Source organism: Parasteatoda tepidariorum, chromosome 5 (assembly GCF_043381705.1).
Source record: "Parasteatoda tepidariorum isolate YZ-2023 chromosome 5, CAS_Ptep_4.0, whole genome shotgun sequence".
NCBI classification, from domain to species: domain Eukaryota; kingdom Metazoa; phylum Arthropoda; class Arachnida; order Araneae; family Theridiidae; genus Parasteatoda; species Parasteatoda tepidariorum.
The window spans coordinates 3,470,497-3,491,715 of record NC_092208.1 but is presented as its reverse complement, the minus strand read 5'-3'; the positions used below and the strand labels follow the sequence as shown (position 1 = coordinate 3,491,715).

Here is a 21,219-nt window from a genome sequence, read left to right as displayed (position 1 = left end):
TATATATATTGTTAGAAATTATTAATTTTTATTACAGTAAATATGTTCGCATATATTTTACACGAAAAAAGAATAAAAATTATGGATTAAAATTTTTACATACATACTTATATATCAGGCCGAAGTTTTTTTCTTCGTTTTAAGTAAATTTATTTATTTGTTAATTTATTTTACTTTACTTTTTCTTCTTCTTAATTAAGTTTTTCTCCCCTCCTACTATAACCCTCGTCTCAGCTTTTCGAAAAGTTTACACCGGGCAACAGCCGAAGTTTTTTTCCTCTTCTTTTTAATTAAATGCATTGTTTTTTTCTTCTTTTTAATTTAGTTTTCCTTATTTTTCTTCTTTTTCTACCTGAATCTTTCTACCTGAACCTGAACCTTTTTTTTCTATTTCTACCTTTTTCTACCTGACTTATTTTCTTTCTTTTTCTACCTGACCCGAATGTCAAACGCATCTTTTCGAAACGTTTGTACTACGCAAGAGTACTGCCTTCTTTTCAAGTAAGTTAATCAATTACTTTTATTTACTCATTTTTACCTTTCAGTTAAGTTTTTTTTAAATTTTATTCTGTAACCGTCGTTGAACAGCCAACCCAATTTTGAGTTTACTAATTGCCAATTTTGAACCCAATCCAGAAGACAAGGAAACTCTTGAACAAGTATTCGGCGAAATTTGCCTTCGTGGAGGATTTTTTGATGGAACTAACCCGCCTTTGCGTTACATGGAATAGAAAACCACAAAAACCTTCCTCGGTTGAACCGACGGCAAGGGGATTCTAACCCATGATCATTAAAGACCGTACCATTAAGGATATTTTTCGTCCACACTGTGGCAACGACTTCTACAACTGAAAGCCTCCACACTGTATTTTATGGGTAGTCCGATCAGACCACTATGAAGATAAACCTGTTTACGAAAGAGGCCTTTAATAGAAAACATAATGAAAATAAGAAAGTCGTAGCAAATATATGTCTAAAATTTGTTTAACTTATAAATATGATTGGTTTTGTCTTATTTACTTGTCTACCACAACAGATTCAATTCTCAAATATATATGGTCAATTTCTCTCAGTGACTTTTTAAATAGAATTTGGATTCATGCGCACGACCGGTTCACTTTTCAAATAGTCTGCGCAGACTACTTATAAAAAACCGTGTGGGGGTTTTCTGATGTAGGAGTCGGTGCAAGCCGGGTGCGAAATTTGCATCATCCAGTCATAGCTGAGATTCGAACCCGGGGCACCCACCTCATTAGGAGGCGAGCGCTTTATCCCCTGAGCCACCACGGTTTATTTGTTATTATTTCCCCCCCAAAAATGACCCGCTTTTTCAAACGCATCTTATCGAACAGTTTGCACCAACTACCTTTGAAATAATCGTTTAATTGTTTTTTATCGGCCGATTTTACATCCTGTTAATAAATCATTTCATTTCATTCGGAAATTTCAGATGAGGAGAAAAAAGGAAAGAGAAGTCAGTCTAGTATCTGTTTTCAGATGTAGGGATCGCGACAGATGGGCACGTGTCCGTAATCCCGTTAATCTAAATGCGTTTGGGTGGTGGGTGAGGGGGGTTTAACCATTTGAAAAGTGATCTTTCTTGATCCGCTACAAAATCGCGTATGCGGGGAAACCCTTCCTCACACACACACATATATTTGTGAGCACTTGTCAAATGCTAAGCTTCTATATTCTATAATGCCCATCCTTAAACAGATGTGTAGAGAGGAAAGAAAGAAAAAAAAAACATTTTAATTTTTTTATTTTTTAAGTATCCGGACTTCATAATCAAATATTTCTAGCAATCAGCAATACCTTCTTTTTTTTTTCAATTATAAAAACAAGCAATATATATTTAAAAAAAAAATTTTTTTTCCAGTCAATTCCTACTTAGGTCAACAAAGAAGAAAAAGAGAAAAAATTTTTTCAATCAATTCCTACTTAGGTCAAAAAAGAAGAAGAAAAAAAAATTCAATCAATTCCTACTTAGGTCAAAAAAGAAGAAGAAAAAAAAATTCAATCAATTCCTACTTAGGTCAACAAAGAAGAAGAAAAAAAAATTCAATCAATTCCTACTTAGGTCAACAAAGAAGAAGAAAAAAAAATTCAATCAATTTTCCTACTTAGGTCAACAAAGAAGAAGAAAAAAAAATTCAATCAATTCCTACTTAGGTCAACAAAGAAGAAGAAAAAAAATTTTAGTTACTTTTTATGAAATAACTACAATTTTTTCTCCACTATAAAACAAAAATTAATTGATTGAATTTNAGTGGTTAAATGAAACGTTACCAAATTTACTTCAAGGATACAGTTAAAATGATGTTTTCAATATTGATGAAATGGGTTTATTTTTTAAATGTCTTCCAAATAAGACTATGATGTTTAAGGATGAAAACTGCTCTGGGGGTAAAATGAGCAAGGAACGTTCGACTGTCCTCGTTGGAGGAAATGCGTCTGGGACAGAGAAATAACCCTTACTTGTTATCGGAAAAAACCGAAATCCGCGATGTTTCAAGAATGTAAAAACGTATCCTTTGGATTACAAGTCTAACAAAAAGTTTTGGATTACATCAGTATTATTTGAAGACTATGTAAGAAAATTGGATCGGAAATTCTTCGCTAAGAAAACTGATACTCTTTATGGATAAATGCACAGCGCATAGTGATCTACCTAATTTGAAAACAGTAAACTTGCAGCTTCTCCCGCCAAACACAACAGCAAAGTTGCAGCTGATGGATCAGGGTATCATAAAGTGCTTCAAACAGTCTTCTCGTAAATGGCTTGTCAGAAAAATGATCTTAAATATTGTAAGCAATTAGAAGATTTGTAATTAATAAGCATTAATTAAATAATCCGACACTATTTTGAAAGTCCAAAACCGAAACTAATTGTAAGTCGAACTTCCGATATGTCGAACTTTTTTGTCTGTCCCAGGGACTCCTATCAGATTCGAGTTATCGCGAATTCACTATATTTGGAGAAAAAAAACTGTATTAACATCAAGTGTTATCCACTTATAACTATAATTATAATTTTTTCACTCATATAAAACTAAAACTAATTCATTAAATTTAATGAATGAATTAATATTTGAAAGAAAAAAAACTGTATTAACATCAAGTGTCATAGACTACAAGTTTTAAAAAAAAAATTATTTGAACTTGAGGGGATGACTAAAAAGTATTTTATGAACTATTGAAAATTTGAGCAAGATATAGGGAAAATGTGAACTAATCTTAAGATTATCTAGATTTAAGATTATTTTCCCCTTGAGACTAGCAATATTAAATGATTTTTTTTCACGTTTGAAAACCCTAAGGGAACCTCGATTTGAGGTTTTTGCATTGAAGGTTGTTTTCCAAGGTTTTGAATTAGGATAACGTGCTTAGAATAGAGCAGATTGTCATAGATCTCGTTTTAAGGTTAGAAGGTTTACACCTATACCGCATAACAAACCTTTTTAGGTTTACATTAAAAGGTTTTTGTTGAGTGAAAATAAACCTTATTTTGCTATCTGGGATAAATTGGGTGACGTGGACCACACCTGCCACCACGTAATGTTCTTCATTGAATTTATTTGACACAGCGAATATAAAATAATTAAATCTTTAAATGTGCGCAATAAACTTTTGCTTAAATAGAGCTGTAAGATAGAAATGATCACTGATGTTATTTTTAAAATATGTGAAAAACTTAATCACTTTTAGTAGAATTTAGAACAATTACTAGAGCTTAACCCATTTCGTTTTTCGCTCATCCCTATTTAATGAATGAATTAATATTTGGAAAAAAAAACTTCATTAATTTCAAGTGTCATTGACTACAAATTAAAAAACAATGTATTTGAACTTGAGTGGATGAATAAAAAGTATTTTATGAATGATTGAACATTTGAACAAGATAATAGGGAGAGTGTGAACTAATAGTATGAACTGAAAAAACAACAAAAGTTTAAAGTAACAACATTTGAAACACATTAAAATAAATTAATTACGTGTTACCAATCAATTATTCTTCATATTATCTATGTGATGTAGCTTAGGGCAAAGTGGCGAATTATTCTGCACTATAACCGTTCATTAAAGTGAACAGCAGCTAGGTTTCTTTCGCTTAATTTAGCATAAATGTTATTTACCTAAATTATATCGAAATTTTTAATTATTATTCCGAAAACTCTAATTTTCGCTGTCTAAAAAAACGTGTTGAAACAATCAGCAAACTAATTGATAGAATCAATAAATTAAATGAATATTAGACAGAGAATCAAGCTGTTTAAAATATCATTAAATGAGATTTATGAAGATTAAATGCAAATAGTATAAAGGGAAATGCGATAAATGAACTGTTTGAAATTCAGCAAAAGTCAATAATATGAAGTGCAAATTACCTATGTAAAAGTCGAAAACTCTGCACGTTATTCTGCAGATTAGCTAGATAAATTGCGCATTACCGGAGTTTGAGCTTTAGCGGTAACATATATCCCGCGCGAACATCATTTTTGTTGATAACAAATAAAATTTGAGTNCAGTGACTTTCAAGTCCTGCCTTGGCCCCCAAATTCACCTGACCTTAATCCAATAGAGCATTTGTGGTCCTACTTGGAAAACCAAATTCGTGCTACCACGCAGCTTATATTAGTAGAATAGGTCCACTTCTGGAGAAAAGAGTTAATAGTAACATATGGATATCCTCTTTTTATAATTATGATCATACATTCAATGGAGCACAATTTGTTTTTAAAATGAACAAATGAATTTTGGCTAAAAATGTTATCGTAAAAACAACTAAAACATTACTACAACAACTTTCTATTTGCTTCTTCCAATTATTGTATGCCTAATAAGCACTCGTTAGGTAACAGACATAGAATAAGTGACAATGCAAGTGACTATTATCACGGAAAAATGCCTTTTTCTTTTCTTCTTTTTCATCGAATGTTTCACAGCACCCCTTAATAAGGTGTCCCATTTGGTATGAAACTAATATTAGGAAAGTAGGCTCAATAAAATAATATTTAGGCCCCATCCGCAACTGTCCAAATTCAAAGGGAAAAAAACAAGAGAAAAAAAAACGATTTTTTTTTCCCCCTTCTAAAAAGAAAATTTGCAGATTTTTTTGCTATATAATTCGACCAAATGGCTGTCGATGCACAGTTCTTGACTCGTTTTGTAGATCGCGCTTTCAACTTAATCTTTTATACGCAAAACTTGTTTGTAGAATGAATAGACTAAATCAGTGTTTCCCAAACTTATGACTTTTGTGTACCCTTTCTTAATTTTTCGTAACGCTGTGTACCACTAATAAAAATAAGAATGCATTTTTTACTATAAAAAAATTACACAAAAGTTAAAAATCACAACTGGCTGTTGACACCATTAATTATTATAATTATTAGCTGTTAACTCTGCGAAAAATAACCAATAGAAAAATACGCAATCATAAATTTTCATGACTAGCTTTGTTTTCAGATAAAAAATTTTAAATTTTTGCGAAATATTTCGCATAAGGACGCATACCACACTTTGGGAAACACTGGACTAACTGATACGAGTGTTTGTTTGATGATCCTCCCAGTAACATTTTCCAAACAGGGTTGAAAAAAATTTTAACTACCGTAAAATGGCTTAAGTAAAATAAATAACAATGATTTTGTTGTAATAACAGTAGAAAATATTAAAGAGTGACACAAAAAAAGAAGAAGAAAAAAAGAATTAAGTCGACTTAACTTGATTTTTTCAATCTGTTATGTCTTTCATAAATAGATGTTTTAAAAACACAGCTTTAATATGATGCGCATGGATTTAATATGATGAAGAAAGAAAAATGTGATTGATATAAATGAAATGAATTATCGCGATTCATTGTTAACTCCCTTCTATTTCAGAAAGTAATTTTATCCGATGTTTCCACATGAAGACTGAGAGCTGTAATAATAATTTCTATAAATGCAATCTTTGAGGAAAGCTTACATTAATGTTAGTGTCTTCTTTTCTTGTCTAATTTTATTCAATTTTATTACCGTCGTTGAACAGCAGTTCCAATTTTGAAATTACGACTACCAATGTTCAACTCTGTATCCTTGTAATTTTGAGTCTAACCCAGAAGACATGGGGACTCCTAAATCAAGTATTGGGTAAAAAAAATTTTTGTCGTCGACATTTTGATGGTACTAACCTGTATTTGCGTTAAATGGAAAGGCAAACCACGAAGACCTCCCTCGGTTAGTCTGAAGCCAAGGAGACTCTAGTACATAATCCCTCTACCCCTGATGATATTTTACGTCAGCACCGTGGTGCCCGCCGAGCCGGGGGAGAAATTAATACGGAACGGCTATCAATGGGATTCGAACCCAGGGCACCTCATTGTGAGGCAAGCGCTCTATCTCCTGATTCACCACGGCTCTTTCTTGACAAATTATTTTCAAATTATTTTCAAATTATTTATTTTAAATATTTTCATTTTATAACTGTCGTTGAACAGCTGGTTCAATTTTGGGTTTTGCGACTACCAGTGTTTAAGGCCGTAGCCTTGTAATTTTGAACCCAATCCAGAAGGCAATAGAACTCCATGATCAAGTACCGGAAGAAACTTTGCCTTCGTGGAGAACTTTTTGACGCAACTAGCCCGCATTTGCGTTACATGAAGAGGAAAACCACGAAAACCTTCCACGATTAGCCTGACGGCAAGGGGACTCTAACCCATGATCCGTCTACCTCTGAGAATATTTTACGTCATCATTGTGGTCGGTGTAAGCCAGATGCAGAATTCATATTGACCAGCCATCTCTGGGATTCGAACCCGGTTTACCTCATGGGAAGGCGAACGCTCTATCCCCTGACTTATCACGTCTCTTTCTTGTCTAATTGTAAAATTCTTTCTGTGAAATATCTTGATAGATAACATTCATTAAAAACGACAAAATTTTGAATTTATTTTAAAATGATCAGCTAAAGGCGTAGAAATGGAATTTAGTGAACGAAAATGAAAAAAATTAAAAGGATACATTATAGCTTTTAGTTATCATATCACATTACATTAATCTAGTTTCAATGAGTGAATGAAGTTATTAAACACTTGAGAGAAAGTACCATAGAATAAACTCAAATATTATGTTGTTTTAAAAGCTCTGAACTAAATTACTTTATAATTTTATTCTACGATATGACGCAATACCAGCAATGTTAATGCCATGCAGTTTTTTTTTTTTTTTTTTTATAAAAAAAGAAGTTTCTAGCTTTCTCAGGATTGATAAGTTTTTGGCTATATATAAAAAAAATCTCTCTTTTTTTAATTAAATAAAAAAAAGCGTGAATATTATAAAAAAAGGATTTTTTAATAATAATTTAATTAGCTTCACGTGTAATTTAGGGACAAAAAGATAATATTTGCCTGATTGTGTATATGATTTGTCAAATTACTGTAAACAAGTTACCCTCCAGGGTAGTGTTTCCCAAACCCCGGTCCGAGGACCGGTACCGGCTAGCGGATCAAATGGTACCGGGCCGCCCATTTCATTGAAACTGAATTTAAATTCCTTGGTTTATACCCCAAGTTAAAAATATCTGTGTTCCAGTAAAATTTTATTTATTTTAAAAAAGGGGCCCCAGAAGGTATAGTGACGTAAATTTTTTAATGTTTGTAACGCATCATTGTCTCCGATCACCCCCCAGATGGAATCGTTTCATTGCAAAGAAACATAGTCAGGATTCTCATTGATTTAAAGTTCTAGTAAGTTAAAATGTTAAATCACTTTATATTTATTTTTTGGTGCAACTGTATTTAATTTTGAAGGCATACAATTAAATTAAAATTAATAAATCAAAATAATCTAAAATATAAACAATCAACGTACCCCCTCCCAAGGGGGCGCGTTAAAATTATCAAACGTTGACAGGTCCGCGGTGATATAAAGGTTGGGGAACACTGCTCTAGGGGATAAGTTTTGCTTAGATTTTTGCTCAGATTTTTATATAGATTTTTCTAAATTAAACCAAGCGAAATTCGAAATCAAGAGATGTGAGAAAGCTCAAAATCCAAGATGTGTGATTTCTTTTTTTGGAGGAAACATAAATACCTATGAAGTATATGAAAAATTGCATCGATCTTTAAAATCTTTACTAGTGGAAGAACATTCCAAACCTACCAATGGATGAGAGGAAACTAGGAGTTACAACCGAAGATTCCTCGTGTAGTAAATGGTGACTGGTGCACGTTAAATTTGTCGGGTCACAAAGTCCTCTATGTTCCCATAACAAATCAATACCTCTGGGGGTACTAAATATGAGATTGATCGTTCTCTGGTTCCTGTCAAAATTAGGATCTGTGGATGAATGAATGCTAAAATTGCATTCAAACAATTTTCGTATAAAATAGCACTGTTCTTGAAAACACTGTAACCCTCTTAAAATTTGCATTTTAGAACCTTGAAGTTTTATCGTTTATTTTTTTATAAGGAACAGTCTGATTAAAGTAACCTTAATTTTCCAAGCTATTTAAATTACGTTGGCGCTTTTCACTGTACATCCTCAGTACTGAGAATTACGGAATACTGCCTAGAGTTCATTATAAACCTTAAAAAATGCAGAGTGCATGGAACTAAGTAGGGCACTATATCCTTAAGAAAGGGCCCTGTATTTCACTTAAAGCGTGTTTTTTTTTTTGGAAACCATAATTCAAAACTTTCAGTTTGTATTATTAAAAATAGAAAAAAAATTGACAAGTGGTGATGACTTCGCACATTCTAAACATTTTGCGTATTGTAATACACAAGTATTAAAATCATCGAGGTTTTAAAAACCATGTTGAAGACAACCGTTGAAAAATAGCCTCGATAGCTCAGGGGATGGAGTGTTATCCTTCCAATGAGGTGAACCGGGTTTGAATCCCAGCGATGGCTGGTTGATACGAATTCCGCATCCCGCTCGCATCAAGCACAATGCTGACTTAAAAAAATATCCTCAGTGGTAGACGAATTATGAGTTAGAGTCCCCCTGCCGTCGGGCTAAACGTGGGATGTTTTCGTGGTTTTTCTCTTCATCTAACACAATTGGGTTAGTTCCATCAAAATCTCCTCCACGAAGGCAAATCTCTCGTCGTCTTCTGGATTGGGCTCATAATTACAAGGCTACGGAGCTGAACATTAGTGGGTGTAAACCCAAAAAATTGGGTCGACTGTTCAACGACGGTTATAAAATAAAATATAAAAAGTAGTATCAATTGCTGAAAAAACGATGATCTACGTGAATTTTCATGACGTCACAAATCGTATAAAAAATTGATCACTTGAACCTGTGATTCAAAATTCGTTAAAAGTAATACTGCCGCATTTAATATATCGGGAATTAATAAATAATGTAGGAATTTTAAAAAAAAATAACTGAAATGAAATCGTGAAAACGATTGTTAAAAGACGGCTTAGAATGGTGTATTCGAGAATTAAGCTCGTCAAAAAGTGATTTCACAAACTTGAAATTCATGTGACGTAACGATATTGTATTAAAAATATCGTTGTTTTAAAAAACATGTGAAAAGGAAACCATATAAACGAAGAATATCTCACGAGAAAACGACGTGGATTAACTTTGGCATAATCGCGAAACTAGCACATCAAAAAAGGATTACGGAAATTCGAAATTTGGAAGTCGCAATGACGCATTAAATCGGAATTTTAAAAAAAACCATGTGGAAAAAAACGACCGAAAACGTCATGGACTTGCAATGGAATCGTCGCTAATTGAGTACGACAAAAATCGATTACTTGAATTTTAAATTCGCGTATAGTAGCAACATAGTTTTAAAAATATCAGAGTTTAGAAAACCACGTGAAGAGAGCTGTAAAATAACTGTCGAAGAACATCAACTAACGACGTGGATTAACAGAACAGTTGCGAATCAAGAGCATTAAAAAGTGATTACTCAAATTCGAACTTCATGTAAAATAATAATGTAATTAAAAATATCAGAGAAAAACGATTAGCAACAATCGGAGAAAGGGTCCGAGAATGACGTGGGCGGAATCCTCGTGCATCTAAGCGCGTCAAGAAATCATAATTCCTTATTATGAATCATAATTCTTTGATAGAAATTATGTTCGCAGCTAAAATGAGATTGCAATATTTTTTTTTTATTGAAATGTCACCTAATGAAGGAATTACAAAATTACGTTCTCAAGCTTCTTTAAAACGTCTAATTTTCCAAATAATGTCCTCCTTTTTCTACTAGATGTGTTTGCTCCATAGAGACTGTTTCAAATTGCGCAATATTCAACGCTGCAAAACAACCTACGGCATTATGCGTTCCCTAGGGTAAGTAGTTCAAGAGTACAGTACTGGCGTAAAATATCCTCAGTAGTAGACAAACAACAATCTCCTTGCTTAACAGTGGGAGGTTTCCGTGGTTCTCCTCTCCGTGCAACGCAATGTTCTCCATGGAAGCCGTGATTGCTCAGGGGATAGAGCGTTTGCCTTCCAATGAGGTGAAACCGGCTTTAATCCCAGCAATTGCTGGTCGATTCGAATTCCGCAGCCGGCTCGCACTGGCTACAGTGCTGACGTAAAATACTTTAGTGGTAGACGGATCATGGGTTAGCGCCTCCTGGCCGTTTGGTTAACAGTGGGAGGTTTTCGCGGTTTTTCGCTCCATGTAACACAAATGCGGGTTAATTCCATCAACAGCAACAACAACAAAAATACTCCACGAAGGCAAATTTCACCCAATACTTGATCCAGGAGTCCCTTAGTCTACTGGATTGGGTTCAAACTTACAAGGCTACGGAGTTGAACAATAGTAGTCGTATAACTGAAAATTGGGTCTGCTGTTCAACGACGGTTATGAAATAAGATACAAAAAAATTTCTCCATGGAATGTGGTGGTTCAGAAGTTAGAGCGTTCACCTTCCAATGAGTTCAAATCCCAGCGATTGCTGGTCGATTCGAATTCCGCACCCGGCTCGCACTGGCCACAGTGCTGACTTAAAATATCTTCACTGGTAGACGGAGCATGGGTTAGAGTCTCCTTGCCATTAGGCTAACCAAGATATGTTTTCGTAGTTTTCTTCACCATGCAAAGCAAATGCAGGTTAATTCCGTCAAAATAAAATCCTTCACGAAGGCGAATTTCCCCAATACTTGATCCCGGAGTTCCCTTGTCTTCTGGATTGGGTGCAAACTTATAAGGCTACGTAGTTGAACATTAGTTGTCGTAAACCGGAAATTGGGGTCGGCTGTTCTACGACCGTTATAAAATGTTCTCCATGGATTATTTAAACAGAACGAAGGCTAATCAAGTTCCCAAGGTTGGGTTCAAAGTAAAATAGTTTTACGGAACCTAACTTTGGTGTGGGAGTTGATGAGCTCTTCCGAATTAAATGAGTATTTCCTTTTGTCAAGTTAGCTCAGTTAATTTATTACAGGAAAATCACTTTCATGTAATAAAAGATTGCTTTATAATCACCCTACGACATTACGCGTTCCCTTTGGTTAAGCCTAAGACTGTTGGAAATTTCTCGGAAAAACTGGCTAAATAACAATCTATTAATTGTTATTTTACTGTATTTAAACAAAACAGTCAAATAACGATAAATAGGATGGTAATCACACTATTAACAGTGAGAAAAATCAAATTGCTTACATATTACAGCCGAAAGAGCTAACTTTCATTCTCAGGACCGACAGACGGGGGGGAGGGGGTTGAGACTGTTGACACACCTGAAGAATTTCCAGTGTCCCGCGCTCTCCAATACCTACTATCTCACTAGAAGCCTAGCTTTTATGTACAGTTAAATTTCCTTTTTTACGGTTCTGGAACCATGGTTTCGTATTCATGATTTTATTACCATCCATGCTAGTTGCAAACAGTTTCAAAACCGTCAAGGTGAAAAATATTCTTTAACGGAAACTTTACGGTTAATCGGACATGGTTGACGGTAATACCGTTGACAGAAAGCTGCCGGTTATTTTACCGTAATTTTAGAACAAAAATTCCAACAGTGCAGTGCTGGAGTAAAATATATTCAGTGCTAAACGGATATAAGTTCACTTGCTCAACATTGGGAGGTTTCTATGGTTCTCTCCAAGTAACGACTTATTTACATAGCCCTAAATAAGTCGTTACTTATAAGTCGTTACAAAAACGCCCTAAAGCTCACCGCGAAAGAGTCCTCAAGGTTGGGTTCAAAGTTAAAAATGTTAGGGAAATGAACATTGGTGTGGTAGTTTGATGGGCCCTTATGAATTAAATGGGTATTTTCTTTTATTGATTTAGTTTAATTTATTACAGGATAATGACTTTCATGTATTAAAAGAATGTCTTAAAATTAAATGTCGATTATAGACTGCAAAAATTATTTCACCGGTTTAAAAATTTGATAACATTCATATTATTAATGTTTTTTTTTCCTTCCTCATTTGAACCGGAAATTTTCTTTAATTTTAATATTTCAATGATGAAATATTTCAACTTAAGGAATTTGTTGTTTCTGTTATCTGTTTTTAATGTTTTATATTTCGCCTTCAAAGTTTCGTTAAATTTCTAAAGCATTCCTCTTTTAATTTATTTTCCATACTTGAATTTTTGAGAGAGAAGGATTCTAATAATATATTTACCAAGGACCGGGATAGCTTCGCTGGTAGGGCACTGGGCCCATGTCCAAGAGGTGATGGGTCCGATCCCCGTGTATTAAAGGGAGACTGATGCATGTTAAATCTGTCGAGTCACAAAGTCCTTCTTGTTCCCATGGCAAATCATACCGCTGGGGGTTACTGATCCAGGAGTTTCCTTGGATTAGTTCAAAATTAAAAGACTGCGCGGTTTAATATTAGTGGTCTTAAATCCAAAATCGGGTCCGCTGTTCAAGGACGGTTATGAAATTTTAAAAATAAAATATATTTACCAGTGGAAAGACGTGTATAAGCTTCGATATTTATCCTTTATTCATTCCCAAGTTATTTAGTTGATGGGATATGTTAAAAATATAAACGCACTAAAAGATATTATCTTAATGAAATATTCTTTTCGACAAACAGTTCGCCACAATGTTCATCTCAAAACAAAATATTATACACTTAAAAATAAATAAATTACCGCAAGGATACGAGGGTTGCTATTTATATTTCTGGCCTTGGCAACAGTAAGTGTTGCTAGGCGACCGCATGGGATTTTAATCGAAAGTTTGATATTTTTAAACATAAATTCAGCAGACAATTTACCATTATAGCTTCATTTGTGTTGTTGACAGTAAATTGAAAAGTTCTTCTCTTTCAAAAAATGGAATTGAATCGTGAACATTTTCGTGCCATTATTTTTCATAACTTTCGACGTGGATTGTCAAGACAAGAGTGCTTCGATGAACTTAATTCTTTATTCAGCGATAAAGCGCCATCCTACAGCACTGTAAAAAATTGGTATAACGAATTTAATCGTGGTCGATGTTCGATCCAGGACGAATCCCGTGCAGGTCGTCCAAAATCCGTTGTTGTGCCAGAAAAGATCGATGCTGTGCGTGAACTGATAAAGCAAGATCGTCATGTGACATACCGTGAGATAGAGGCGTCTTTGGACATTAGTATGACTAGCATCAATAAAATATTGCATGAACATTTGAGCGTAAAAAAAATTTGTTCGCGTTGGATCCCGCATAATCTGACAAACGCTCAAAAAAAGGCTCGTGTCGATTGGTGCAAGGAAATGTTGGAAAAATACGTTCAACTGGTGTCTTTATTATTGTATAACATCTACACAGGTGACGAATCATGGATCTATGCATATGAGCCGGAAACAGAACAGCAATGAACTGCATGGGTCTTCCAAGACGAGGCAAAACCAACAAAAGTTGTTCGAGGAAGAAGCACATCGAACAGTGGCGTTAGAGCAACGCAAGATAGTCAATTCTGAATGGTACACGACCATTTGTTTGCCAGAAGTCATCGGAGAAATTCGAAAAAAGCAGAAGAACAGGCGAATCATTCTTCATCATGACAATGCGAGCTCTCACACATCGACTAAAACAAAGCCATTTCTGACGGAGCGAAGGATCGAACTGATGGGTCATCCGCCGTACAGCCCTGATTTGGCACCCAATGACTTCTTCTTATTCCCACACATCAAAAATAAATTACGTGGACAACGATTTTCGATCCCAGAGGAAGCGGTTGATGCATTCAAAACGCATGTTTTGGAGTTACCTCAATCGGAGTGGAAAAAGTGCTTTGAAAATTGGTTCAAACGCATGCAAAAGTGTATTGATCATCATGGAGAATATTTTGAAAAACAATAAAACCAATTTCGATCCTACATATTTGTTTTTGCATTATTAGGCCAGAAATATAAATAGCAACCCTCGTATGTATATATGTTACTGTGAATGACCAAAATTGGTGGTTGTTGATTTTCACCTGTAAAGGTTGACAGTCACATAATCGCTTTGGTAAATCTCCGAAATATATACTAGGTCTAGTTAAGTGCCTTTGCCGGTAAACATTTGCCCGGTATGTCCTACAGCAATGATTTCTTAAGGTCAAGTGCCACTGCCCAGTATGCTTTTAACCTGTAGTCCGAACACTCATGTTTCTCCTAATCTATCCTCAGCAGATATCAAAATATCGAATAAATATAATAATATAAACGAATAACTCAACATCAAATCGGATATCGCAAATATTTCGGACATTCACCACAGCGACTGTGTGATTGTTGACATTCACTTGATTTCGGCCATTCACTGTAACATATTAACATATACTCACATTTTTTTTTTTTTCCTAAAGAAAAGAAAAAGAAGACAAAAAGTATGATAATTTTATCTAAGCACATTTTGTTAATGCAACGAAATGAATTTTAAAAATAATCAAATGTACTTGAAATAAAATATATAAATTTAGTAATACAGAACGTGTGACACGTGCAATCTAATTATGCCTGTTAGCAATATCGATAACCTTGTATTTTATAACAGTTCATATTGGAAACGGATTTTATCTATCTTGAGTTTGTTATATTAAAAAAAAAAAATCGATATTGATGTTAAGATTTATGCCAAGCCCAACATCTAGTAGCTGTCTTATTTTTTCCCTTTTTTTTAAAAAAAAATTATACATTTATTTATTTAAATCCTGCTATTAATTCACACACTCCCTATATTTTGTTCGAATTTTCGAACGTTGTTTAAATACTTATCATTCGTCAACTCGAGTTCAAAGAAATTTTTTTAAACTTGTAGTGGATGACTCTTGATCTTAATACAGTTTTTTTTTTCTTTTTCAAATATTAATACATTCATTAAATAGGGACGAGCGAAAAACAAAATGGAATTTTGTGATGGGTTAAGCGTTAGTCATTGTTTTAAATTTTACTAGAAGCGATTCAGGTTTTCGACCTATTTTAAAGATAACTTCAGTGATAATTTCTAACTTATAGCTCTGTTTGAACAACAACAAAATACTTTATTGCGCTCATTTAAATATTTAATAAGTTTATATTCGCAGTGCCAGATAAATTCAATAAAGGACATGACGTGGTAGCACGTGTGATCTACGTCATCAAATTTATACTTTTATAGTTGTCTTATACCACGCGCCTTTTTTTTTTCTTTCCAATTGGGTATAATATGAAAAAAACACAACTACTTCGATTTAGTAGGAACAACATATGACGCAATGCTAAACGAATGGAATTTAGTTGTTGTTTATTTGGTTATTGTTATTAGTAGTTGTTGTTATTTGTTTTAGTTGTTGTTGTTTATTTAATTGTATTTAGTTTCAATAACTTTTCTTTATAATGCAATAAAATCTGGCGAGCAGCTATTTAAACGATCGAACACTTCGTTTGTTTATTTGTGGCTTGAAGTTAGGCTCGCAGAAAATGCCGTTCATGGGTTAAATTTAGTAGGAACAACACAACCTGTGACGTAGGCTATATTATACCCAATTCCTACTATTTGTTTACAATCTCCCTCTATATATTTATATATGTTACCGTTAAAGTATGAAATCCGTTATTTTATAGAATACCTAGTTATTCCATGAAATAACTGATCGGTTCCGTTAAAGTGTAAAACTCTCTTGTACTTCATGGTTTTGGTTTAACTAGTTATTTCATAGAATAACGATCTGCAGCCCGTTAAAGTGTAAAATAATCTATATCATATATCTCATTCTGAAGCATCTGTGGGGTTTGCCAGTGCCTGAAGTTGACAGAGGAAAAGGTGATTCCAAATCTGTTCATCATAAAAATAACCGAAGAAGGATTTTTCCAATTGGGCACAAGAAATGGCCGCATAAAACAATTATATTCCCGATCCCAGTTCAGTGTCTGCGGACAAAAATTAATTAAAATCGAAGAAGTACCGGATGTAGAAATATCGCTCCGGTCGGTTGCTACAGCTCAAAGTTTAGGTACTGGTCAGGGATTTAAAAAATGTTCGTGTAAAACCCAGTGTGTCAACAAAAAATGTTTTTGTTTTAGAAATAATGTTCTTTGTAATTCCAAGTGTCATTTTAGTAATCCTTGTTGTAACAAATGATTTTATGGTACGTTTCCATAAATACCATTTATACGCTGCATAAATTAGATAAATTGCTTCTTTTTCATTTTAATTGTCTATCATTAGTTTATTTATAGAATACCTAGTTATTTCATTTTAGATAAATTGTTTATTTTACACTTTAACTGTCTCTCAGTAGTTAATTTATAGAATACCTAGTTATTTCATTTTAGATAAATTGTTTATTTTAGACTTTAACTGTCTCTCAGTAGTTAATTTATAGAATACCTAGTTATTTCATAGAATAACTTGCTAAAGTGTCAAATAAATAACATATTACACACTTTAACGGACACGATCAGTTATTTCATGGAATAACTAGTTATTCTATGAAATAACTGCGTTACATACTTTAACGGTAACATATATATCTTGTTCATATTTTCAATAGTTAATAAAAAAGGCCGGGATAGCCTGGTTGGTAGGGCACTGAGCCCATGTCCATTCGTGGGTTCGATCCCAGACCAGCCGAAGACTCCCCGTGTAGTAAATGGTGACTGATGCACGTTAAATCTGTCGAGTCGTAAATTCCTCCATGTTCCCATGATTCAGGAGTTTCTGGATTGGCTCAAAATTGCAAGGCTACGGAGTTGAACATTAGTTGTCGTAAACCCAAAATTGGGTCGGTTGTTCAACGACGGATATAGAATAAAATAGTTACTAAAATACTTTTTATTCATTCACTCTAGTTCAAATACATTTTTTCAGGCTTGTAAAGAATGACACTTGATGTGAATACAGTTTTTTCAAATATTAATTCATTCATTAAATTTAATTAAATATTTTTAGTTCTATGTGAGAGAAATTTTTTTAATTATTTAATAAAAAATAACTAAAATTTTTTTTTATTTTGACACTAAGTAAGAATTTACTTTATTACTTTTTTTTTATTAATATTACTTGCTTAATTTATGCTTTCATTTATTTATTATGCTACTTTTGTCATCGAGTCAAACTCGAGCTCATGAAATGAACATGTCGGGGGGGGGGGGAGATAATCTATATTTTTTTCAACAATGTTAAATAAATCAGATAAATAATGATCGCGATATTATCATATTTGATATGCATTTTTATTGTTAATGATCGCTGTGTTGTCGAATTTGATATTCATATTATCGGACCTGTGTATTATCGGATAATCTATATTTTTTTCAACAATGTTAAATAAATCAGATAAGTAATGATCGCGATATTATTATATTTGATATGTATTTTTATTGTTAATGATCGCTGTGTTGTCGAATTTGATATTCATATTATCGGACCTGTGTAACCTAATGTTATCTCTACGTTTTGGTGGAACTGAATACTGTCCTTAAAACAGATTATGATCCTCCGAAATTTCTAACAATGTCATTGAATTGTCGTCAGAAAAACGTCAAAACGAAACAATTTTTTTTCTTAAACTAAGACAACTTTAATTGTTATAATAAATTAGTGAATATTTTCAAGTGATCAAGATGCTAACAATGATTTCCCCAACAACAAATAACAATTAATAGTTTTTTTTGCGTGATTTAGTTTCAGTTTTATACATAATACGTTAAAAAAATGCTGCTGAACGATTATTATAATAAAAGAAATATTAAAAATACTTAAATGGTTTAACAAACCTGTTTAAATAGTTGGTAGCTTGAGTAACACCATCCTCGGCCGAAGCATCAGTTTAAACAAACCACTCAATTTTTTCTCTCGCTATCAGAGAAAATAAGGCGGGGCTTAAAGAGGACTACGCCTTTTATAGCTAGATCCATCGGGATTGGATACTAGTAATACCAGCATCATCCAATCAACAACATTACCTCTTGCCCCCTCGAGGAGGATTTTCGGAATTTTTATTTTATCTCAATAATATTTCATTTTCTATCATCACATTATTGCTTTTTCGAAATTATATCCGTTTTTTTTTAAAACTTTAATGTGCCTTTGTGTCTATAACTTTCATTACTATTTAAATGCATATAAGGATTTATGTATTTTCCTGTTAATGCAAAGTCTTCGATTCGAAATTTACCTTATTTTTTTATTTTGGTTAATTTTAACGATATTTCTGTGGAATGAAAAGTCAAGTTCTTTTTCCTTTTAATTTTATTGTATAAAAAAATTATCAGCAATATAGAGTCCCTGGATAATCTATTAGACGCACTATAAGATTCTGTGTAAAATCTTTATTATCAGGTGCTACTACACAACTATATTGTTTTCACGCAGACGAAACCGGTTTGTATTTGTTTACGTTCGTATATCAATTAGTTAACATTGTAATGCAATACGTTAAAAATAAATACAAATAAGAAGTATATATAAAAAAATCTCCTGAATAAAAATCCAAACAAATAAATGCACTAGCTCACTTTTTCATGTTTGATCAGAACTGTTATTTTTCACTACATGTTATTTTTTCGTAATTTACCCACGTTAATTATTTACTAAGCAGATTGTTATTAATTATTAAAATATTAAGCTGAATCAAATAAAACCCGGTTTCAAGTTTACAATTTGTTTCTAGGTTATGAGCATTTTTCTGAAACTGCTTATGGTCCACTACTTAAAAAATAAGCGAATTTCGAAAATCTTACACTTTTTAGAAATAAGTTAGTATTGTCTCTTATGTAATTTTAATGCTGAATTGTATAAAAATCAATTGCAAATAAAAAAAATTTATTGCTTGAAAGTTATATGCATTTATTTTAATTTCATCCTGTGAGATATGTTTTTTATATTTAAACAAATAATTGTAGCAACTAACAATTAGTTTTATTCTGCTCTGTATAAGTTACTTAGGAAATATTGTACTCAACTTCTTTTAAAAGCATTATTCCAAATCGCTCTCTCTTAAACATTTTTCTCACAACTTTAAAACAAATGCTCCAATCAGCTTGTGATTAGTTTTATTCGATTGAGTGAAAAAAATGCATACAAATAGGTACATACTATAAAAATTTATATTATTAAAGGAATGTTGATTCTTGATTATACATTGATTAAAATAACTATTTAAGAAACTCTGAAGTGATTGACAATAAATAACGGAAGTCTTTTTTAAAAATTTATTAAAAAGCTATTAGTTTCTTTAAGTCTGACAAAAGGTTAAAAAAAATATAGACTAGTCTTATTAATTTTAAAGATTTGTAAGAAAAAAAAAAATTACGTAGGAAATATTACAAAAGTTACGTAGGAAATATTTTTCTAAATTCTTTTGAAAGCATTAATTCGAAACATTCTCTCGTAGACGTTTTCCTCTCATAAAATAGCTCACAACTTTAAAAAACTAAAAAGTGTTAAAATTTCCTAATAAGATTGGAATTATGTATTTGAATTACTGTAAAAGTTGTTAATTTTAGTACTTTCTTCAGTGTATTTTATTTTATGGCTACGGTACCTGTCATGCTTTTTAGTTACGAGGATTGAATAGAAATGGCAGAAGAGTAATACTATTTATATGAAAAAGAAAATTAATTTCATCCAGTTAATTTAAATCATTAAAAAAAAAACATTTCTGATATTTTAAAACCGGCCGCTATTGTAAATATGACTTAGTAATTAATATTTTTTTCTTTTAGGTTCCAGTAGTTGCAAGTTTTAACAGGGGGGCAGTATCAATATTTAAAATAAATTTGCTGGTTTGTAAAAATGAAGTTTCAGTTTTAAGTAAAAACATTTTGAATTTCAGCTAATTATTTAAATTTGCAGTTTTATAGTTTTAAAAATTCAAGCACCTTAGACTTCTATCTTATAAAAATGTGAGTTCCCACAAATAATTTTTTTATTTCTAGAATTAGAATAAGTGTCGTTTCAAGAAGATTTAATTGAATCTTATTAAAATTACAGAAGAATTATGTATTTGAAGCTTTCTTTTATAGCTTAACAAAAAAAGCAATTGTTTCCGAAGGTGCAATATTAAAAACTTCAGGTTGATAAATGAAGATCTCTGTGAAAAAATGTAAAGATATGCATTATTCTTTACATAATATATGTAATATCTGTGAATAATATATATTATATCTTTATATAATAGTGAGGTTTAAAAAATTGATAAACAAGGTGAATCATACGAACCTCACGTTTGTGAATTAAAATCGTAAGTATTAGAAAAAAACAGCTTCAGGTTGTGCTATATAAGCCTGAAGTGTTAAATAATAATATATAATGTGATATAATACTTCTAAAAATACAAAAATATATACTTGAGGTTACGAAATAATAACCTAAGGTAGAACATGGAACACCTTACGTTAATTAAAATAGCCGGAAGTGTAAAATGGCACACCTTAGGTAGATAAATAAGTACTTCAACAACTATATAAATTTATACTTGAGATTGAAAAATAATAACCTGAAATAGAACATCGAGCACCTCACGTTCATGAAATACAACCTATCCAACGGTCGAAAAATACATTTAAAGTTGATTTATGTGTAAAATGACGCACCTTGAGTTGATAAAAAAAATACCTCTAATACATATAAATATATACCTGAGGTTTAAATATAATAACCTGAGGTAGAATATAAAACACCTCACGCTAGTAAAAAATTACCTTTACAACAGTCAAAAAGTTCTCTTGAGGTAGATCCAGAATAACCTGAAGTGTTAAATGAAACATCTTAGGTTGTTGAATAAGACTTGCACAGGTCTAAAAAATATATTCAGGTGGAAGGTAATGAAATATACAGA

At 32.5% G+C, this 21,219-nt stretch overlaps 1 long non-coding RNA gene across 1 annotated transcript in view; it reads right to left on the bottom strand.

Moving 5' to 3' along the window:
* LOC139425606 (uncharacterized) overlaps positions 1-18,214 on the bottom strand; it is a 43,208-nt gene extending 24,994 nt beyond the window's left edge. Inside the window, exon 1 of the long non-coding RNA XR_011636807.1 lies at positions 18,155-18,214. This is a non-coding gene — a long non-coding RNA (uncharacterized lncRNA). The remainder of the gene's footprint in view (positions 1-18,154) is intronic.
* Positions 18,215-21,219: the final 3,005 nt, after the last annotated feature.